Here is a 24295-nt window from a genome sequence, read left to right on the forward strand (position 1 = left end):
AAAAGGATAGAAATACTTATGTAGATCAATAGTGGGAATTTCAGATAGGCGTGTGGAGATGCTAGAATCCTCTCAAATCTCTACTTTCCTATTGCTTTCATCCAATCCTTCTTACTCCTTTCCATGGCAAGCTGTATGTAGGGCATCACCATCATCAATGGCTACTTTTAATCCTCTCGGGAAAATGGTCCTATGCGCTGTCACTGCACGGCTAATCGTCTGGAGGCATCACCCTTTTTGATAGCTACATCCCATCCTCTCAGTGAAAATGGTCCAAATGCTCTGTCACAGCACGGCTAATCATCTGTCGGTTCTCAATCAGGTTGGAGTAGAATCCCTTGATTCTTTTGCGTTTGTCATCACGCCCAGCCTTCAGGAGTTTGAAGCTCGTCACAGTCATTCAATACCGGAATCCTACTCGGAATACCACAGACAAGGTTAGACTTTCCGGATTCCCAAGATCCTACTCGGAATACCACAGACAAGGTTAGACTTTCCGGATCCCCATGAATGCCGCCATCTATCTAGCTTATACCACGAAGATTCTGTTGGGGAATCTAAGAGATATGTGCCCGGCCTAAAGTAGAACGGAAGTGGTTGTCAGTCACACGCGTTCATAGGTGAGAATGATGATGAGTGTCACGGATCATCACATTCATCAAAGTGTTATGCAACGTATATCTTGGAATAAGAATAAAAGAGAATTGAATAAAAAGTAATAATAATTGTATTGAAACTTGAGGTACAGCAGAGCTCCACACCCTTAATCTATGGTGTGCAGAAACTCCACTGTTGAAAATACATAAGTGAAAGGTTCAGGCATGGCCGAATGGCCAGCCCCTGAATGATCAAAGACTAAAATAGTCAAAGATTAAACTGTCAAAAGATGTCTAACACAATAGTAACTTATCCTATTTATACTAGACTAGCTACTAGGGTTTACATGAGTAAGTAATTGATGCATAAATCCACTTCTGGGGCCCACTTGGTGTATGTTTGGGTTGAGCTTGATCTATCCACGAGCTGAGGCTTTTATTGGAGTTGAACTCCATGTTATAGCGTGTTTTGGGCGTTCAACTCCGGATCATGACGTGTTTCTGGCGTTTAACTCCAGACAGCAGCATGTACTTGGCGTTCAACGCCAATTTACGTCATCAATTTCCGAATAAAGTATGGACTATTATATATTTCTGGAAATCTCTGGATGTCTAATTTCTAACGCTATTGAGAGCGCGCCAATTGGAGTTCTGTAGCTCCAGAAAATCCATTTTGAGTGCAGGGAGGTCAGATTCCAACAGCATCAGCAGTCCTTTTGTCAGCCTTTTTCAGAGTTTTGCTCAAGTCCCTCAATTTCAGCCAAAAATTACCTGAAATCACAGAAAAACACACAAAGTCATAGTAAAGTCCAGAAATGTGAATTTAACATAAAAACTAATGAAAACATCCCTAAAAGTAGCTTGAACTTACTAAAAACTACCTAAAAATAATGTCAAAAAGCGTATAAATTATCTGCTCATCACAACACCAAACTTAAATTGTTGCTTGTCCCCAAGCAACAGAAAATCAATTAGGATAAAAAGAAGAGAATATACTATAAATTTCAAAATATCAATGAATATTAATTCTAATTAGATGAGCGGGACTTGTAGCTTTTTGCTTCTGAACAGTTTTGGCATCTCACTTTTTCCTTTGAAGTTTAGAATGAGTGGCTTCTCTAGGAACTTAGAATTTCGGATAGTGTTATTGACTTTCCTAATTAAGCATGTTGATTCTTGAACACAGCTACTTATAAGTCTTGGCCGTGGCCCTAAGCATTTTGTTTTCCAGTATTACCACCGGATACACAAATGCCACAGACACATGACTGTGTGAACCTTTTCAGATTGTGACTCAGCTTTGCTAGAGTCCCCAGTTAGAGGTGTCCAGAGCTCTTAAGCACACTCTTTTTGCTTTGGATCATGACTTTAACCACTCAGTCTCAAGCTTTTCACTTGGACCTTCATGACACAAGCACATGGTTAGGGACAACTTGGTTTAGCCGCTTAGGCCTGGATTTTATTTCCTTGGGCCCTCCTATCCATTGATGCTCAAAGCCTTGGATCCTTTTTACCCTTGCCTTTTGGTTTTAAGGGCTATTGGCTTTTTCTGCTTGCTTTTTCTTTTTCTTTCTATTTTTTTCGCCATTTTTTTCGCAAGCTTTTTGCTTTTTCACTGCTTTTTCTTGCTTCAAGAATCAATTTCATGATTTTTCAGATCATCAATAACATTTCTCTTTGTTCATCATTCTTTCAAGAGCCAACAGTTTTAACATTCATAAACAACAATATCAAAAGACATATGCACTGTTCAATCATTCATTTAGAAAACAAAAAGTATTGTCACCACATCAATATAATTAAATTAAATTCAAGGATAAATTCGAATTTCATGTACTTCTTGTTCTTTTGAATTAAAACATTTTTCATTTAAGAGAGGTGAAGGATTAATGGAATTTATTCATAGCTTTAAGACATAGTTACTAACTACTAATGATCATGAAGTAGAGACACAAAACATAGATAAACACAACATAAAAACCGAAAAGCAGAAAGAAATAAGAACAAGGAATGAATCCACCTTAGTGGCGTCTTCTTCTTGAAGGACCAACAATGTCCTTAAGCTCTTCTATGTCCCTTCCTTGCCTTTGTTGCTCCTCCCTCATTGCTCTTTAATCTTCTCTTATTTCATGGAGAATGATGGAGTGCTCATGATGTTCCACCCTTAATTGTTCAACATTGTGGCTCAAATATTCTAAGGAGGTGTTGAGTTGTTCCCAATAGTTGTTGGGAGGAAAGTGCATCCCTTGAGGCATCTCAGGGATTTCTTGATGATGAGCTTCCTCATGCATCTCTTGAGAACCGTGAAGGATCTCTCTTGCTTGCTCCATCCTCTTCTTGGTGATGGGCTTATCCTCTTCAATGGAGATGTCTCCTTCTATGATAACTCCAGCTGAGTAACATAGATGGCAAATAAGGTGAGGAAAAGCTAGCCTTGCCATGGTGGAGGGCTTGTCGGCTATTTTGTAGATTTCATTGGAGATGACCTCATGAACTTCTACTTCCTCTCCAATCATGATGCTATGAATCATGATGGCCCGATCCATAGTAACTTCAGATCGGTTGCTAGTGGGAATGATGGAGCGTTGAATGAACTCCAACCATCCTCTAGCCACAGGCTTGAGGTCCAGTCTTCTTAGTTGAACTGGCTTGCCTTTGGAGTCTCTCTTCTATTGAGCTCCTTCCACACATATGTCTGTAAGGACTTGGTCCAACCTTTGATTAAAGTTGACCCTTCTAGTGTAGGGGCGTTCATCTTCTTGCATCATGGGCAAGTGGAATGCCATCTTCACATTTTCCGGACTAAAATCTAAGTATTTCCCCCGAACCATTGTGAGATAATTCTTTGGACTCGGGTTCATACTTTGATCATGGTTCCTAGTGATCCATGCATTGGCATAGAACTCTTGAACCATTAAGATTACGACTTGTTGCATGGGGTTGGTTAGGACTTCCCAACCTCTTCTTCGGATTTCATGTCGGATCTCCGGGTACTCATTTTTCTTGAGCTTGAAAGGGACCTCAGGGATCACCTTCTTCTTTGCCACAACATCATAGAAGTGGTCTTGATGGCTCTTGGAGATGAATCTTTCCATCTCCCATGACTCGGAGGTGGAAGCTTTTGTCTTCCCTTTTCCTTTTCTAGAGGATTCTCCGGCCTTAGGTGCCATTGATGGTAGTGGAAAACAAAAAGATTGTGCTTTGACCACACCAAACTTAAAATATTGCTCGTCCTCGAGCAAGAGAAGAAAGAAGAGAAGAAGAAGAAGAAGAGAATATGGAGGAGAAGGAGAAGTGTAAGTTCGGCCAAGGTATAGAAGAGGGGGTTGTGTTGTGTGAAAATGAAGTAGAATGGAAGGGTATATATAGGGAGAGGGGAGAGTGAAGTTTCGGCCATATAGGGTGGGATTGGGTGGGAAAGAGAATTTGAATTTGGAAGGTAGGTGGGGTTTATGGGGAAGAGTGGAAGGATGTGAATGGTGAAGAGGGTAATTGGGAAGAGAGATTGAGGTGATTGGTGAAGGGTTTTGGGAAGTGTGACATGGGGAAGAGTAAAATAGGATTAGGAGGTAAGGTGGGAATATGTTAGGTGGGGATCCTGTGGGGTCCACAGATCCTGAGGTGATCCTGTGAGGTCCACAGATCCTGAGGTGTCAAGGAGTTCCATCCTTGCACCAAATAGGCATGTAAAATGCCATTGCACACCATTCTGGCATTTAAACGCCGAGTGATGCACATTCTGGGCGTTCAACGCCCACATGTAACATGTTTCTGGCGTTGAACGCTAGTTTCATGCTTGTTACTGGCGTTCAGCGCCAGCTTTTCCTCTAGGTACATTCCTGGCGTTCAGCGCCAGAATGTTGCTTTTTTCTGGCGTTCAGCACCAGGTTGATGCTCTGTTCTGGCGTTGAACGCCAGCCAGATGCTTCTTACTGGCGTTGAACACCAGTCTGTCCTCCCTCCAGGGTGTGATTTTTCTTCTGCTGTTTTTGATTCTGTTTTTAATTTTTATATTTTTTTTTGTGACTCCTCATGATCATGTACCTAATAAAACACAAAATAACAATAAAATAAAATAAGATAAAAATTAGATAAATAAAATTGGGTTGCCTCCCAACAAGCGCTTCTTTAATGTCAATAACTTGACAGTGGGCTCTCATGGAGCCACAAGTTGATCAAGTCAATGTTGTATAGTCCCAACACCAAACTTAGAGTTTGGATATGGGGTCTTAACACCAAACTTAGAGTTTGGTTGTGGCCTTCCAACACCAAAGTTAGAGTTTGACTGTGGAGGCTCTTCTTGACTCTGAACTGAGAGAAGCTCTTCATGCTTACTCTCTTTTGTCACAGAGGGATGGCCATGTGCCTTAAACACAAGGTAGTCCCCATTCAATTGAAGGACTAGTTCACCTCTATTGACATCTATCATAACTCCTGCTGTGGCTAGGAAAGGTCTTCCAAGGATAATGCATTCATCCTCTTCCTTCCCAGTGTCTAAGATTATGAAATCAGCAGGGATGTAAAGGCCTTCAACCTTTACTAACACGTCCTCCACTATTCCATAAGCTTGTTTTAATGACTTGTCTGCCAATTGTAATGAGAACAAGGCAGGTTGTACCTCAATGATCCCCAGCTTCTCCATTGCAGAGAGTGGCATAAGATTTATCCCTGACCCTAGATCACATAGAGCCTTTTCAAAGGTCATGGTGCCTATGGTACAAGGTATTAAGAACTTGCCAGGATCTTGTCTCTTTTGAGGTAAAATTTGCTGAATCCAGGTATTTAGTTCATTAATGAGCAAGGGAGGTTCACTTTCCCAAGTCTCATTACCAAACAACTTGGCATTCAGCTTCATGATAGCTCCTAAGTATTGGGCAACTTGCTCTCCAGTCACATCTTCATCCTCTTCAGAGGAAGAATAGTCTTCAGAGCTCATGAATGGCAGAAGAAGATTTAATGGAATCTCTATGGTCTCTATATGAGCCTCATATTCTTTTGGATCCTTATTAGGAAACTCCTTCTTGCTTGAGAGACGTCCCAAGAGGTCTTCCTCATTAGGATTTTCATCCTCCTCCTCCCTTGTGCATTCAGCCATATTGATCACATCAATGGCCTTGCACTCTCCTTTTGGATTCTCTTCTGTATTGCTTGGGAGAATACTGGGAGGAGTTTCAATGACTTTCTTACTCAGCTGGCCCACTTGTGCCTCCAGATTTCTAATGGAGGACCTTGTTTCACTCAAGAAACTGAAAGTGGCCTTTGACAGATCAGAGACTAGATTGGCTAAATTAGAAGTGTTTTGTTCAGAATTCTCTGTCTGTTGCTGAGAAGATGATGGAAAAGGCTTGCTATTGCTCAGCCTATTACGTCCACCATTGTTAAAGCCTTGTTGAGGCTTTTGTTGATCCTTCCATGAGAAATTTGGATGATTTCTCCATGATGAGTTATAGGTGTTTCCATAAGGTTCACCCATGTAATTAACCTCTGCCATGGCAGGGTTCTCAGGATCATAAGCTTCTTCAGAAGCTGCCTCTTTAGTACTGTTGGATGCATTTTGCCATCCATTCAGATTTTGAGAGATCATGTTGACCTGTTGAGTCAACACTTTGTTCTGAGCCAATATGGCATTCAGAGCATCAATTTCAAGAACTCCTTTCTTCTGAGGTATCCCATTATTCACGGAATTCCTCTTAGAAGTGTACATGAATTGGTTGTTTGCAACCATGTCAATGAGTTCTTGAGTCTCTTCAGGCGTTTTCTTTAGGTGAATAGATCCACTTGCAGAATGGTCCAATGACATTTTTGAAAATTCAGACAGGCCATAATAGAATATATCTAATATGGTCCATTCTGAAAACATGTCAGATGGACATCTTTTGGTCAGCTGCTTGTATCTTTCCCAAGCTTCATAGAGGGATTCACCATCTTTTTGTTTGAAAGTTTGAACATCCACTCTCAGCTTGCTCAGCTTTTGAGGAGGAAAGAATTTATCCAAGAAGGCGGTGACCAGCTTATCCCAGGAGTCCAAGCTATCCTTGGGTTGTGAATCCAACCATATTCTAGCTCTGTCTCTTACAGCAAAAGGGAAAAGCATGAGTCTGTAGACTTCAGGATCAACTCCATTCATCTTTACAGTCTCACAGATCTGCAAGAACTCAGTTAAAAACTGATAAGGATCTTCAGATGGAAGTCCATAAAACTTACAGTTTTGTTGTATTAAGGCAACTAGCTGAGGTTTCAGCTCAAAGTTGTTGGCTCCAATGGCAGGAATGGAGATGCTTCTTTCATCAAATTTGGATGTTGGCTTTGTGAAGTCACCAAGCATTCTCCTTGCATTATTATTATTTTTGGCTACCATCTCCTTCTCTTGTTCTAATGTTTCTGAAATGTTACCTTTAGATTGTTGTAACTTAGCTTCTCTTAATTTTCTCTTCAGAGTCCTTTTAGGTTCTGGATCAATTTCAACAAGAGTGCCTTTATCCTTGTTCCTGCTCATATGAAAGAGAAGAAAACAAGAAAAGAAAGAGGAATCCTCTATGTCACAGTATAGAGATTCCTTTATGTTAGTAGAAGAAGAAAGAGTGAAGAATCCAAACACAAGGGATAGATTATGTTCGGATTTTTAGATGAAAAGAGGTGAAGAGAAGTGTTAGTAAATAAATAATTAAATAGAATAAGAGAGAAGAGATAGAGAATTCGAAAATAATTTTTAAAAAAAGGGTTAGTAATTTTCGAAAATTAGAGATAAGATAAGATTAAAATTAAAATTTAAAACAAAAGAATTTTTGAAAAAGAGATGAGATATTTTCGAAAATTAGAGAGGGAAAAGTAGTTAGGTGGTTTTGAAAAAGATAAGAAACAAACAAAAAGTCAAAGAGTTAGTTGGAAAAGATATTAAAATCAAATTTGAAAAGATAAGAAGATAAGAGGTTAGATAAGATATTTTGAAATCAACTTTTGAAAAAGATAAAATTTTTGAAAAAGATAAGATAAAAGATAAAAAGATTTAATTCAAAAATTTTAAAATTACTTACTTCACTAACAAGAAACTACAAGATAAAATTCTAGAACTTAAAGATTGAACCTTTCTTAACAAGCAAGTAACAAACTTCAAATTTTTGAATCAATCACATTAATTGTTAGCTAATTTTCGAAAATTTGATATAAAGATGAGAAAAAGATTTTGAAAATAATTTAAAAAAGATTTTTGAAAATTTTCGAAAAACAAAGATAAAATTGAAAAGATATGATTTTTGAAAAAGATTTTAAAAAGATAAGATTTTTTAAAATTGAAAATTTGACTTGACTTGTGAGAAACAACTAATTTTAAAAATTTTTTGACCAAGTCAACCCAAAATTTCGAAAATTTGGAGGGAAATAAGGAAAAGATATATTTTTGTTTTTTTTTTTTTGACTTTTTAATAATGAGAGAGAAAAACAACAAAAATGACTCACAACATGAAAATTATGAATCAAAACTCATGATGCATGCAAGAACACTATGAATGTCAAGATGAATACCAAGAACACTTTGAAGATCGTGATGAACATCAAGAACATAATTTTGAAAAATTTTTGATGCAAAGAAAACATGTAAGACACCAAACTTAGAAATCTTTAATGCATGGACTCTAACAAACGAAAAATGCATATGAAAAACAACAAATAACACAAAACAAGAAAAATCATCAAGATCAAACAAGAAGACTTGTCAAGAATAACTTGAAGATCATGAAGAACACTATGAATGCATGGAATTTTCGAAAAATGCAAGTAAAATTTTTAAAACATGCAATTGACACCAAACTTAAAAATTGACTCAAGACTCAAACAAGAAACACAAAATATATTTTTTTATTTTTATGATTTTATGATTTTTTTGGATTTTTATTAATTTTTTTTCGAAAATATTTTTGGAAAAACAAAAAAGAAAAGGAAATTTTGAAAAAGATTTTTGAAAAGAAAATTACCTAATCTGAGCAACAAGATGAACCGTCAGTTGTCCATACTCGAACAATCCCCGGCAACGGCGCCAAAAACTTGGTGGACGAAATTGTGATTCCTTTGTTATTGTATTTTGTAAAATTCATTGCTTTTTCTACTATGTGTGGACACAACTCCGTTCAACTTAACCAGCAAGTGTACTGGGTCATCCAAGTAATACCTTACGTGAGTAAGGGTCGATCCCACAGAGATTGTTGGTATGAAGCAAGCTATGGTCACCTTGTAAATATCAGTTAAGTGGATTCATAGGGTAAAATGTAATTGGATTAGATAATTAAAAGATAAATAAAATAAAAAAGGATAGAAATACTTATGTAGATCAATAGTGGGAATTTCAGATAGGCGTGTGGAGATGCTAGAATCCTCTCGAATCTCTACTTTCCTATTGCTTTCATCCAATCCTTCTTACTCCTTTCCATGGAAAGCTGTATGTAGGGCATCACCATCATCAATGGCTACTTTTAATCCTCTCAGGAAAATGGTCCTATGCGCTGTCACTGCACGGCTAATCGTCTGGAGGCATCACCCTTGTTGATAGCTACATCCAATCCTCTCAGTGAAAATGGTCCAAATGCTCTGTCACAGCACGGATAATCATCTGTCGGTTCTCAATCAGGTTGGAGTAGAATCCCTTGATTCTTTTGCGTTTGTCATCACGCCCAGCCTTCAGGAGTTTGAAGCTCGTCACAGTCATTCAATACCGGAATCCTACTCGGAATACCACAAACAAGGTTAGACTTTCCGGATTCCCAGGATCCTACTCGGAATACCACAGACAAGGTTAGACTTTCCGGATCCCCATGAATGCCGCCATCTATCTAGCTTATACCACGAAGATTCTGTTGGGGAATCTAAGAGATATGCGCCCGGCCTAAAGTAGAACGGAAGTGGTTGTCAGTCACGCGCGTTCATAGGTGAGAATGATGATGAGTGTCACGGATCATCACATTCATCAAAGTGTTGTGCAACATATATCTTGGAATAAGAATAATGAGAATTGAATAAAAAGTAATAGTAATTGTATTGAAACTTGAGGTACAGCAGAGCTCCACACCCTTAATCTATGGTGTGCAGAAACTCCACTGTTGAAAATACATACGTGAAAGGTTCAGGCATGGTCGAATGGCCAGCTCCCTGAATGATCAAAAGACCGAATGATCAAAGACTAAAACAGTCAAAGATTAAACTGTCAAAAGATGTCTAATACAATAGTAACTTATCCTATTTATACTAGACTAGCTACTAGGGTTTACATGAGTAAGTAATTGATGCATAAATCCACTTCTGGGGCCTACTTGGTGTATGTTTGGGTTGATCTTGATCTATCCACGAGCTGAGGCTTTTATTGGAGTTGAACTCCACGTTATAGCGTGTTTTGGGCGTTCAACTCCGGATCATGACGTGTTTCTGGCGTTTAACTCCAGACAGCAGCATGTACTTGGCGTTCAACGCCAATTTACGTCATCAATTTCCGAATAAAGTATGGACTATTATATATTGCTGAAAAGCTCTGAATGTCTACTTTCCAACGCCATTAAGAGCGTGCCAATTGGAGTTCTGTAGCTCCAGAAACGCTATTTCGAGTGCAAGGAGGTCAGATTCCAACACCATCAGCAGTCCTTTTGTCAGCCTTTTTCAGAGTTTTACTCAAGTCCCTCAATTTCAGCCAGAAATTACCTGAAATCACAGAAAAACACACAAACTCATAGTAAAATCCAGAAATGTGAATTTAACATAAAAACTAATGAAAATATCCCTAAAAGTAGCTTGAACTTACTAAAAACTACCTAAAAAAATGCCAAAAAGCGTATAAATTATCCGCTCATCAGTACGCGTCGCTATCATCTCACTATCCCATGCACATGCGTACGCGTGGATAGCCTTTTTTCATAATCTTCTTTTCTTCTCTTCTTTCCATTTCTTTCCTTCTTCTTTCTTCTTCTCCTTTCTTTCCACCCTTCACCCATCATCTGACACTACCAAACACCATTTATAACCATTTTTTAGTTAGTTAGTTAAATTTTCATTTCATTTTCTCCTTTTTCATGATGAGTGTTGGGCTATTAATTTTGTCTACTGTATATTGCTGCTTATTAACTGAATGCTATTTTAGCATAATTGTTTTTTATATTCATTGTTGGTTCATTATTAAGGTTATAATTTGTTACTTGGTTTTGAGTTTTTCACGCTTAATTCTGTGAACACCAAGTACATATGACTTTGCCTTCAAGCTTTCTACATCTTTTGAATTGCATGATTTGGCCACCATGTAATTTGAACCCTTTTCTTTGATTAGGCAATTTCTTGATGGATGTTATGCATTTATCTTAATGCATTGTGTTTCTTGATCATATGCATCCATATGTTTTTTGCTTGAATGCTTTCATGCTTCTTTATTGCTTGTTAGTTGTTTTAACCCACAAGTTTAGAGCATCTCAAGCACACTAGAATGAGTGAAGTGCATGTTCCTTTTTGTGTAATTGTGGCATAGCTTTTTATGTTGATGTGTGTGTTCTAAACTACGTGCAACTTAGAATGCACACTCACTTTCATCAATGTCACACTAATTCACTCACTTTATTCTAGTGATTTACCTCATTCCAACAATGTATGCTTCCTTGCTTTTGCATTTACTTTTCGCACTATCCTACCTTTTAATTTCAAGATGAGTTACTATAAGCAAAAATGGTAGTGGAGAAAGAACATGCAGCAACCGGTTGATCCACCAGCTGAAAGTGGCAACTCGGCAAGTCGCCATACCCCCTTGCTCATCTTTGGATGCCCCAAGGACGGTGCAAACTTTTAAGTGTGGGGAGGTCGTCTGACTAGTCGGCGTTTTTGGGTGACAAGTTTCTAATTCCAACACTTTTGCATTTCATTTTTAGGTCTTTTAGGAATTTTTGTTGCACTTTCTTATTTTGCATATGTATACATAATAAGTTTAGTCAAAATGATGATTTTTTTTCAAGAAATTTACTTATAGGGCCCCAATTGATTTGAGTACAAAATTTTTTTATTGGACTTGCTTGAATTACATCCGGTGGATCATGTTTTTGAGTTAAGAACACAAACATGTGAGTTTTGAGCCTAATTGTGTGGTTACATCTTATAACCACTTATCTTCCTTCTTGTGTGTTTTCTATGATTGTGATCTTTGATTTGTTTGATTCTTTATGTCCATTATTTTGTGTATTCATGTATTTATATGATTGAGGCCATTGTTTCAATTAGCTCACTTACCCAAATAGCCTTACCTTTTATCTTCCATTGTTAGCCAACTTTGAGCCTATGATTAATCCACTTTGTTCTTAATTTAGCACATTACAAACCTTAAAGTGAAAAACAATAAATATCCTTTATTTGGATCTTTGATTGGCTTAGGCTAGTGAGTGTGTATCATTCAAGTGTGGGAAAACTTGGGACATTGGTTGAGGAAAAGGGTGTGTGTTTTATTTTTGTTGAAAATATTGGAAATTGGGTACATACTCATGTGTTAATTTAATATAAAACCATATGCATTGATACTTTTGTATATACTTTATAGCAAAAAAAGAAAAAAATTAAATGAAAAAATAAAAATAAAAAATATATACCTAAAGAAAAAAAATAGAAAAAAGAAAGAAAAAGAAAAGCAATAAAAAAGTGGACAAAATTCCCCAAAGTGAAGTCCAATAACAATCAATGCATATGAGTTGTGATCAAGAAAAGAATGCATGAGTATGTGAAAAAGTGAAGAATGGGTAGTTAGGTTAGCTTTGAAATTGTATAGGTTGTCATAAGTTAGGTGGGGAGTTTAAGTTAGTCAAAGATTCAAATTCAAGCTCACTTGACCATATGCATCGTTACCTTGACCCTAGCCCCATTACAACCTTATGAAAAGTCCTCATGATATTTGTATGCATGCATGAAATAATTGTTAATTGTTAGATGAAAAACAAATCTTGGAAAGCATGATTAAGGGAGAATTGAGTGAATCAACCCTATACACTTGAGCGACTAGAGCGGATACATATCCGGTGAGGGTTCGATTGCTCAATTACATGTTTTCACCATGATCATTCCTTCTCTTGCAAGTTTGTTTAATCTTCAATAACTCAATCCAATTGTGGTTTGGCTTGGTTGTTAATACCCTTAGCCCATATGCTTATATTGACACTCTTGGAAATTGATTTATTTTGACCAAGTACTTGCATCCATTTAGATAGTTGCATGTAGGTAGATTGCATTTAGTTAGTTTACATTTTGATAAATGATAGTACCCTTTGTTTCTTTCTTGATTTAAGCATGAGGACATGCTTGGTTTAAGTGTGGAGAGATTTGATGCACCACTATTTCGTGGTACATTTTGTGCTTAATTTAGGTGAATTTTATCCACTTTTCCCACATTTATTCAATTAAATGGCATGGTTTCATGATTTCTTCCTAAATTGTGCTTGAGTGTAAAAACATGCTTTTTAGGCCCTTAATTGGTTGATTTTAATTCACCTTTGATTCTACTAGATGCCTTGATGTGTTTGTTAGTGAATTCAAGATGAAAAGGCTAGGAATGGATCAAGGGGATGAAGAGAAAAGCATGCAAAGTGGAGAAATCATGGAAAATCAAGGATTTGGGATGCATTCAACGACGCGCACGCGTAGACGACGTGCACGTTTGAATTTGAAGTCGCATGGCGACGCGTACGCGTACATGACGCGTACGCATGGATAGAAAAATGTCAAGCGATGCATACGTGTGACCCACGCGTACGCGTCGATGCTCGCACATGACTTCACTAAAGTGAAAATGCTGGGGGCGAATTTTGGGCTTCCCAGGCCAAAATCCAACTCAATTCTGAGCCTATTATATGCAGAAATCAAGAGGAGTCAAAGGGGGGAAATCATAATTGAATTTTGGAGGGAATGCTTTAGTTAGTTTTTAGAGAGAGATGCTCTCTCTTCTCTCTAGAATTAGGATAGGTGTAGATTAGGAATTCTTAGATCTAGGTTTAATTCATGCTTTGATTTACTTTTCCTTTATCAATTCTTGTTCTTCTACCTTTGCTTTCTCTAGTGAGCATTCAATTCTTGTAATTCTTTACTTTTATGTTGATGCACTCTTGTTCTTCTATTTCTCTTTAATGCAATTCATGTTTTGATTTCTCTTATTGCTTAATTGCTATGTTGTTGTTAATTTTCTTGTAATTAGTAGTTGTAGATTTACTTTTCTTGCAATTTAACTTTGCTTTCCTTTTATGCCTTCCAAGTGTTTGACAAAATGCTTGGAAGGATGCTAGAGTAGAATTTGCTCTTCTTGGCTTTGGTTGAGTAATTAGAGACTCTTGAGTTATCAAACTCTTTTGTTGATTAATAGTTGAAAGTTGCTAGTTGATTTGAATTCCATTAAAGCTAGTCTTTCCTTAGGAGTTGACTAGGACTTGAGGAATCAAATTTATTATTTCCACTTGACTTTCCTTCATAGTTAGAGGTTGACTAAGTGGAGCATTGGACAATTCTTGTCACAATTGATAAGGATAACAAGGATAGGACTTCTAGTTCTCATGCCTTGCCAAAAGCTTTTTTTGTTGTAGTTTATCCCTTTTGTCATTTACATTTCTTGTCCTTTATCCAAAACCCCAAAATATACATCTCATAACCAATAGCAAGAACACTTCCCTGCAATTCCTTTGAGAGACGACCTAAGGTTTGAATACTTTGGTTATTTTTATTGGGGGTTTGTTACTTGTGACAACCAAATTTTTGTATGAGAGGATTATTTGTTGGTTTATAAACTATACTTGCAATGAGAATTTATTGTGAAATTCTTTACCATAAAAAATCTGTTCATCATGCCTCAGGTGCGTGAAGGTCGATCCCACGAGTATTGTTGGATTGAGCAAGCAATAGTTATCTTGCTGGACTTAGTCAGGCGAACAATAAAGAGAGTTGTTGTTGTTGTAGGCGCATAAAATCAGAAAGCAAAGAAAAGCAATTAAAGATTGGTAAAGAGATAATATATGGAAGCAGTTAAGGTCTCGGAGATGTTTATCTTTCCGGATTAATACTTCTTACTGACTAATTTAACAATGAATGATTCATTCCATGGCAAACTATAAGTAATTAAACTCTAATTCCTTGACAATTTAATCTCCTTTGATTCTCATTAAAAGCTAGGGTCAGTGGTCATTCAATTCGAATGAGGGTGAAACTCAGCATTCTAGTTTAGCACCACAAAAACCTCAATTACCCAAAGCTAACAGGATTTTATGTCACATATCCAAATTAGTCCAGGTAGTTCGCAGTTTAGGAGATGTATTATCAAGCTGTAGTTCAATACTAACCCATCAAGAACTCGCAAGAACTCATGTAGAAAAAAGGGGTCATACTTCCGTTCCACCCTAATTTCATTTGGATTGACGAATGAACATACATCTTAGAATGGAATCAAACTTATATTAAAATATAAAAGTAATAACATTAATCCATAGAGATAAGCAGAGCTCCTAACCTTAACCAGGAGGTTTAGTTACTCATACTTTACAGAGAAAACAGAGAAGAAGATGTAAAGTAATGTGTCTCTCCCTTCCCGGGAGGCGTGATACTCAAGAAGAAGGAAGTCCCTTATTTATAGTAAAAACCTCTAAGACTAAACCTAAAAGATGTTAATTTAAATTTAAAATTTACAAGGATAAGATAAGATAAGCTAAGGAGTGCTAAAATCCACTTTGGGGCCCACTTGGTGAGTGTTTGGCTGATGCCTGGTGTTCAACTTGGATTCTGGGCATTGAACGCCAGTCCCTGCTCCCTGGCTGACGTTGAACGCTAGTTTTGGGCATTCAGCTTAGGGGGTTGTTCCTTCTTAGGCGTTAAAACGCCCAAGCTTGGCGTTTAACGCCAGTTTTGGCAGTCATTCTGGATTGTGGCATTCAACTTAGGGGGTTGTTCCTTCGTGGTCATTCAATTTAGATCAGAGGGTGAAGTTCATAAAACTAGTTTAGCACCACAAAAACCTAAATTACCCAAAGCTAAAAGGATTTTATGTCATATATCGCAATTAGTCCAGGTAATTCATAGTTTAGGAGGTGTGTTTTCAAGTTGTAGCCCAAGCGAGATAGCTCTCTGGTGGACGAAATTGTGATCACTATTCTTTAAGTTGCACTCATTGTAAAATTATGGAATTTGAAATTGGCACGAGTGGACACAACTCCGTTCAACTAACCAGCAAGTGTACTGGGTCGTCCAAGTAATAAACCTTACGCGAGTAAGGGTCGAATCCACAGAGATTGTTGGTATGAAGCAAGCTATGGTCACCTTGTAAATCTCAGTTAGGCAGATTAAATGGTTATGGGTTTTCGAAAATTAATAATTAAAAGAAAATAAAAGGGATAGAAATACTTATGTAAATCAATAGTGGGAATTTCAGATAAGTGTATGGAGATGCTGTGCTCCTCTAGAATCTCTACTTTCCTATTCGCTCTTACTTCAATCCTTCTTATTCCTTTCCATGGCAAGCTGTATGTAGGTCTTCACCATCAACGGTGGCTACTTTCAATCCTCTCGGGAAAATGATCCTATGCGCTGTCACTGCACGGCTAATCGTCTGGAGGCATCACCCGTGGTTGATGGCTACATCCCGTCCTCTCAGTGAAAACGTTCCTATGCTCTGTCACAGCACGGCTAATCATCTGTCGATTCTCAATCAGGTCGGAATAGAATCCATTGATTCTTTTGCGTTTGTCACTAACGCCCAGCCTTCAGGAGTTTGAAGCACGTCACAGTCATTCATTACCGGAATCCTACTCGGAATACCACAGACAAGGTTAGACTTTCCAGATTCCCAGGATCCTACTCGGAATACCACAGACAAGGTTAGACTTTCCAGATCCTCATGAATGCCGCCATCTATATAGCTTATACCACGAAGATTCTGTTGGGGAATCTAAGAGATATGCGCCCGGCCTAAGGTAGAACGGAAGTGGTTGTCAGTCACGCGCGTTCATAGGTGAGAATGATGATGAGTGTCACAGATCATCACATTCATCAAATTTAAGTATAACGTATATCTTGAAATAAGAATAAAAGAGAATTGAATGAAAAGTAATAGTAATTGTATTGAAACTTGAGCTACAGCAGAGCTCCACACCCTTAATCTATGGTGTGCAGAAACTCCACTGTTGAAAATACATAAGTAAAAGGTTTAGGCATGGCCGAATGGCCAGCCCTCTCCATGATCAAGTGACCGAATAGTCCAAAGACCTAAAGTGATCAAAAGATTCAAAATACAATCCAGGATGATAATATGATAGTAAAAAGTTCTATTTATAATAAACTAGCTCCTAGGGTTTACATGAGTAAGTAATTGATGCATAAATCCACTTCCGGGGCCCACTTGGTGTATGTTTGGGCTGAGCTTGATCTATCCACGAGCTGAGGCTTCTCTTGGAGTTGAACTCCAAGTTATAACGTGTTTTGGGCGTTTAACTCCGGATCATGACGTTTTTCTGGCGTTTAACTCCAGACAGCAGCATGTACTTGGCGTTCAACGCCAAGTTACGTCGTCAATTTCCCAATAAAGTATGGACTATTATATATTGCTGGAAAGCTCTGGATGTCTATTTTCCAACTTCATTGAGAGCGCGCCAATTGGAGTTCTGTAGCTCCAGAAAATCCATTTCGAGTGCAGGGAGGTCAGATTCCAACAGCATCAGCAGTCCTTTTGTCAGCCTTTTTCAGAGTTTTGCTCAAGTCCCTCAATTTCAGCCAGAAATTACCTGAAATCATAGAAAAACACACAAACTCATAGTAAAGTCCAGAAATGTAAATTTAACATAAAAACTAATGAAAACATCCCTAAAAGTAGCTTGAACTTACTAAAAACTACCTAAAAACAATGCCAAAAAGCGTATAAATTATCCGCTCATCACAATACCAAACTTAAATTGTTGCTTGTCCCCAAGCAACTGAAAATCAATTAGAATAAAAAGAAGAGAATATACTATAAATTCCAAAATATCAATGAATATTAATTATAATTAGATGAGCGGGACTTGTAGCTTTTTGCCTCTGAACAGTTTTGGCATCTCACTTTTTCCTTTGTAGTTTAGAGTGATTGGCGTCTCTGGGAACTTAGAATTTCGGATAGTGTTATTGACTTTCCTAGTTAAGCATGTTGATTCTTGAACACAACTACTTATGAGTCTTGGCCGTGGCCCTAAGCATTTTGTTTTCCAGTATTACCACCGGATACATAAATGCCACAGACACATGACTGGGTGAACCTTTTCAGATTGTGACTCAGTTTTGCTAGAGTCCCCAGTTAGAGGTGTCCAGAGCTCTTAAGCACACTCTTTTTGCTTTGGATCACGACTTTAACCATTCAGTCTCAAGCTTTTCACTTGGACCTTCATGACACAAGCACATGGTTAGGGACAGCTTGATTTAGCCGCTTAGACCTGGATTTGATTTCCTTAGGCCCTCCTATCCATTGATGCTCAAAGCCTTGGATCCTTTTTACCCTTGCCTTTTGGTTTTAAGGGCTATTGGCTTTTTCTACTTGCTTTTTCTCTTTCTTTCTATTTTTTTCGCCACTTTTTTTTTCACTGCTTTTTCTTGCTTCAAGAATCAATTTCATGATTTTTTTCAGATTATCAATAACATTTCTCTTTGTTCATCATTCTTTCAAGAGCCAACAATTTTAACACTCATAAACAACAATATCAAAAGACATATGCACTGTTCAAGCATTCATTCAGAAAACAAAAAGTATTGTCACCACATCAATATAATTAAATTAAATTTAATGATAAATTCGAATGTTATGTACTTCTTGTTCTTTTGAATTAAAACATTTTTCATTTAAGAGAGGTGAAGGATTAATGGATTTTATTCATAGCTTTGAAGCATGGTTACATACTAATGATCATGAAGTAAAGACACAAAACATAGATAAACACAACATTAAAAACCGAAAACAGAAAGAAATAAAGAACAAGGAATGAATCCACCTTTAGTGGCGTCTTCTTCTTGAAGGACCAACAATGTTCTTAAGCTCTTCTATGTCCCTTCTTTGCCTTTGTTGCTCCTCCCTCATTGCTCTTTGATCTTCTCTTATTTCTTGGAGAATGATGGAGTGCTCATGATGTTCCACCCTTAATTGTTCCACATTGTGGCTCAAATCTTCTAAGGAGGTGTTGATTTGCTCCCAATAGTTGTTGGGAGGAAAGTGCATCCCTTGAGGCATCTCAGGGATTTCTTGATGATGAGCTTCCTCATGCATCTCTTGAGAACCGTGCATGGTCTCTCTTGCTTGCTCCATCCTCTTCTTGGTGATGGGCTTATCCTTTTCAATGGAGGTGTCTCCTTCTATGATAACTCCAGCTGAGTAGCATAGATGGCAAATAAGATGAGGGAAGGCTAGCCGTGCCATAGGTGAGGGCTTGTCGGCTATTTTGTAGAGTTCATTGGAGATGACCTCATGAACTTCTATTTCCTCTCCAATCATGATGCTGTGAATCATGATGGCCCGATCCACAGTAACTTCAGATCGGTTGCTTGTAGGAATGATGGAGCGTTGAATGAACTCCAACCATCCTCTAGCTACAGGCTTGAGGTCCAGTCTTCTTAGTTGGTGATGAGCGGATAATTTGTACGCTTTTTGGCATTGTTTTTAGTATGTTTTTGGTATGATCTAGTTAGTTTTTAGTATATTTTTATTAGTTTTTAGTTAAAATTCACTTTTCTGGACTTTACTATGAGTTTGTGTGTTTTTCTGTGATTTCAGGTATTTTCTGGCTGAAATTGAGGGACCTGAGCAAAAATCTGATTCAGAGACTGAAAAGGACTGCAGATGCTGTTGGATTCTGACCTCCCGGCACTCGAAGTGGATTTTCTGGAGCTACAGAAGCCCAATTGGCGCGCTCTCAACGGCGTTGGAAAGTAGACATCCTGGGCTTTCCAGCAATATATGATAGTCCATACTTTGCCCAAGATTTGATGGCCCAAACCGGCGTTCAAAGTCACCCTCAGGAATTCCAGCGTTAAACGCCGGAACTGGCACCAAAATGGGAGTTAAACGCCCAAACTGGCACTAAAGCTGGCGTTTAACTCCAAGAGAAGTCTATGCACGAAAAGGCTTCAATGCTCAGCCCAAGCACACATCAAATGGGCCCGGAAGTGGATTTTTATGTCATTTACTCATTTCTGTAAACCTTAGGCTACTAGTTTTCTATAAGTAGGACCTTTTACTATTGTATTTTCATCTTTGGGGATCTGGGGATTTCTTTTGATCCTTGGATCATCTTTGGATCTTTGGATTTCTTTTGATCCTTGGATCATCTTTGGACATCTAGTTCTTAGATCTTTGGGAGGCTGGCCTCACGGCCATGCCTAGACCTTGTTCTTATGTATTTTCAACGGTGGAGTTTCTACACACCATAGATTAAGGTGTGGAGCTCTGCTGTACCTCGAGTATCAATGCAATTACTATTGTTCTTCTATTTAATTCCGCTTGTTCTTGTTCTAAGATATCACTTGTTCTTCAACTTGATGAATGTGATGATCCGTGACACTCATCATCATTCTCACCTATGAACGTGTGACTGACAACCACCTCCGTTCTACCTTCGATTGGGTGAATATCTCTTGGATTCCTGATTGCACGATGCATGGTTGATCGCCTGACAACCGAGTGCTCACCTGACAACCGAGCCAACCATTCCGTGAGATCAGAGTCTTCGTGGTATAGGCTAGAACTGATGGCGGCATTCAAGAGAATCCGGAAGGTCTAACCTTGTCTGTGGTATTCTGAGTAGGATTCAATGATTGAATGACTGTGACGTGCTTCAAACTCCTGAGGGCGGGGCGTTAGTGACAGACGCAAAAGAATCACTGGATTCTATTCCGGCCTGATCAAGAACCGACAGATGATTAGCCATGCTGTGACAGAGCATAGGAACATTTTCACTGAGAGGATGGGAGGTAGCCACTGACAACGGTGAAACCCTTGCATAAGCTTGCCATGGAAAGGAGTAAGAAGGATTGGATGAAGACAGTGGGAAAGCAGAGAGACGGAAGGGAAAGCATCTTCATACGCTTATCTGAAGTTCCTACCAATGAATTACATAAGTATCTCTATCTTTATCTTTATGTTTTTACGCGTTCATCACCATATCCATTTGAGTCTGCCTGACTAAGATTTACAAGATGACCATAGCTTGCTTCATACTAACAATCTCCGTGGGATCGACCCTTACTCACGTAAGGTTTATTACTTGGACGACCCAGTGCACTTGCTGGTTAGTTGTGCGAAGTTGTGTTAATGCCATGGTATTGAGCTACCAAGTTTTTGGGGTTCATGACCGGGGATTATGAGAGTTGTGAAAAGTATTGTTCACAATTTCGCGCACCAAGTTTTTGGCGCCGTTGCCGGGGATTGTTCAAGTTTTGAGCAAGCTTTTGGTCCGGTAACATCAGTGCCAAGATCCGGCAACAACACCAAGTTTTTGGTGCCGTTGCCGGGGATTGTTCAGTTTGGACAACTGACGGTTCATCTTGTTGCTTAGATTAGGTATTTATTTTTTTCGAAATTCTTGAAGATGAATTCTAGAGTTTCATGATGATTTGTTGAAGTCTGGCTGGCTGAGAAGCCATGTCTAATCTCATTGGATCGAGGTTTCAACTTATCATCACAAGAGCTTGTTGATTTTTATCAATCTTGCTTTTGGAGCAGTGATCTGCTAAGGCTTGGCTGGCCATTGGCCATGTCTAGTGTTTTGGACCGAAGCTTTCTTTGAAAGCTTGGCTGGCTGTGAAGCCATGTCTAATTCCTGGACCGGAGTCTTAGACTAGCATTGCACTGATTCCTGGAATTCTCATTAAGAATTTTGATATCTTTTTCCACTTAATTTTCGAAAAACACAAAAAAATCAAAAAAATCATAAAATCCAAAAATTTCTTGTTTGAGTCTAGTGTCTCATCTTAAGTTTGGTGTCAATTGCATGCATTCATTCATGTGTCCTAAAGGATCTTCAAGTAATTCTTGATGATTTTCGTGCTCTGATCTTTGAATTCTATTGACTTGAGTGTTTTGAGTGTCTCATATGCATTCTCATTTTGTTAGTGTCAGCAGTATACAAACTGCTAAGTTTGGTGTCTTGCATGCATTGTTATTTGATTCTTGTTGCATTTTGATTTGTCCTTATTATTAAAAATCCAAAAATATTTCTAATTTGTGTCTTCTCAAGTCAATAATACAGAGAATTGAAGATTCAGAACATTCAGCAGAGGAATTGCACAGAAAAAGCTGGGCGTTCAAAACGCCCAGTGAAGAAGGACAGATTGGCGTTTAAACGCCAGCCAGGGTATCTGGTTGGGCGTTTAACGCCCAAAAGGGTAGCATTTTGGGCGTTAAACGCCAGAATGTGCACCATTCTGGGCGTTTAACGCCAGGATGGCTAAAGGGGGAAGATTTTGTTTTCAAATCAAATTTTTTTTAAGTTTTCAACATCTTTTCAAAATCAAATCTTTTTCAAATCAATTTTTCAATCAAATCTTTTTCAAAATCAATTTCTTTCCATTTTCAAAGATACTTGGTACCAATTAATGATTTGATTCAACATTTCAAGTATGTTGCCTTTTCTGTTGAGAAAGGTTTAATGTTTGAATCATATCTTTTCTTGTTAGTCAAGTTTTTAATTTTCAAATCAAATCTTTTTAAAATGTTTTTCAAATCATATCTTCTCAATCACATCTTTTTAAAACCAATAATATCTTCTTAACCACATCTTTTTCAAAATAGTTTTCAATCAAATCTTTCTGATTTCTAATTTCAAAATCTTTTTCAAAAATCACTTTATCTCTTTCCCACTTTCATTTTCGAAAATTAAGTAATGTTTTTCAAAAATGTTTTCAAAATTTTTTACTTAATTTTCAAAAATCACTTCCCTTCTTCTCACATCCTTCTATTTATGGACTAACACTATCCCTTAATGCAAAATTCGAACTCCATCTTCTTTGATAAGTTCAAATTTTCTACTTCTGTCTTCTACTTTTCTTTTCCTCTGACACCTAAAGGAATCTCTATACTGTGACATAGAGGATTCCACATTTCTTGTTCTCTTCTCTTTCTTATGAGCAGGAGCAAAGACAAAAGCATTCTTGTTGAGGCTGACCCTGAACCTGAAAGGACCTTGAAAAGAAAGCTAAGAGAAGCCAAAGCACAACTTTCTTTAGAGGACCTGACCGAATTCTTCAAAGAAGAAGAACTCATGGCAGCCGAAAACAACAACAATGCCAACAATGCAAGGAAGGTGCTGGGTGACTTTACTGCACCTACTCCCGACTTCTATGGGAGAAGCATCTCTATCCCTGCCGTTGGAGCAAACAACTTTGAGCTTAAGCCTCAATTAGTTTCTCTAATGCAACAGAATTACAAGTTCCATGGACTTCCATTGGAAGATCCTCATCAGTTTTTAGCTGAATTCTTGCAAATTTGTGACACTGTCAAGACTAATGGGGTTGACCCTGAGGTCTACAGACTAATGCTATTTCCTTTTGCTGTAAGAGACAGAGCTAGAACATGGTTGGATTCTCAACCTAAAGAAAGCCTGGACTCTTGGGAAAAGCTAGTCAATGCCTTCTTGGCAAAGTTCTTTCCACCTCAAAAATTGAGTAAGCTTAGAGTGGAAGTCCAAACCTTCAGACAGAAGGAAGGAGAATCCCTCTATGAAGCTTGGGAAAGATACAAACAATTAATCAGAAAGTGTCCCTCTGACATGCTTTCTGAATGGAGCATCATAGGTATTTTCTATGATGGTCTCTCTGAACTATCCAAGATGTCTTTGGATAGCTCTGCTAGAGGATCTCTTCATTTGAAGAAGATGCCTACTGAAGCTCAAGAACTGATTGAAATGGTTGCAAATAACCAATTCATGTACACTTCTGAAAGAAATCCTGTGAACAATGGGACTAGTCAGAAGAAAGGAGTTCTTGAGATTGACACTCTGAATGCCATATTAGCTCAGAACAAAATATTGACTCAACAAGTCAATATGATTTCTCAAAGTCTGTCTGGGATGCAAAATGCACCAAGCAGTACTAAGGAAGCTTCATCTGAGGAAGAAGCTTATGATCCTGAGAACCCTTCAATGGAAGAGGTGAATTACATGGGAGAACCCTATGGAAACACCTATAATCCTTCATGGAGGAATCATCCAAATCTTTCATGGAAGGATCAACAGAGACCTCAACAAGGTTTCAATAACAATAATGGTGGAAGAAACAGGTTTAGCAATAGCAAGCCTTTTCCATCATCTTCTCAGCAACAGACAGAGAGCTCTAAGCAGAATACCTCTGACTTAGCAACCATGGTCTCTGATCTAATCAAAACCACTCAAAGTTTTATGACTGAAACAAGGTCCTCCATCAGAAACTTGGAAGGACAAGTGGGTCAGCTGAGCAAGAAAATTACTGAACTCCCTCCTAGTACTTTTCCAAGAAATACAGAAGAAAATCCAAAAGGAGAGTGCAAGGCCATCAACATGGCCGAATTTTGGGAGGAAGAAGAGGCAGTGAACGCCACTGAGGAAGACCTCACTGGACATCCACTGCCCTCCAATGAGTTCTCCAATGAGGAACCATGGGAATCTGAGGCTCAAAATGAGACCATAGAGATTCCATTGGACTTACTTCTGCCATTCATGAGCTCTGATGAGTATTCTTCC

At 38.2% G+C, this 24295-nt stretch overlaps 1 non-coding gene across 1 annotated transcript; it reads left to right on the forward strand.

Annotated features, from left to right (window-relative positions):
- The first annotated feature begins 6454 nt into the window (after positions 1-6454).
- On the forward strand, positions 6455-6558 carry LOC112798662 (small nucleolar RNA R71). The gene has a single exon (XR_003200264.1). It is a non-coding gene; the product is annotated as a small nucleolar RNA R71 (small nucleolar RNA).
- Positions 6559-24295: the final 17737 nt, after the last annotated feature.

This window comes from Arachis hypogaea, chromosome 4 (assembly GCF_003086295.3).
Source record: "Arachis hypogaea cultivar Tifrunner chromosome 4, arahy.Tifrunner.gnm2.J5K5, whole genome shotgun sequence".
Lineage (NCBI taxonomy): Eukaryota > Viridiplantae > Streptophyta > Magnoliopsida > Fabales > Fabaceae > Arachis > Arachis hypogaea.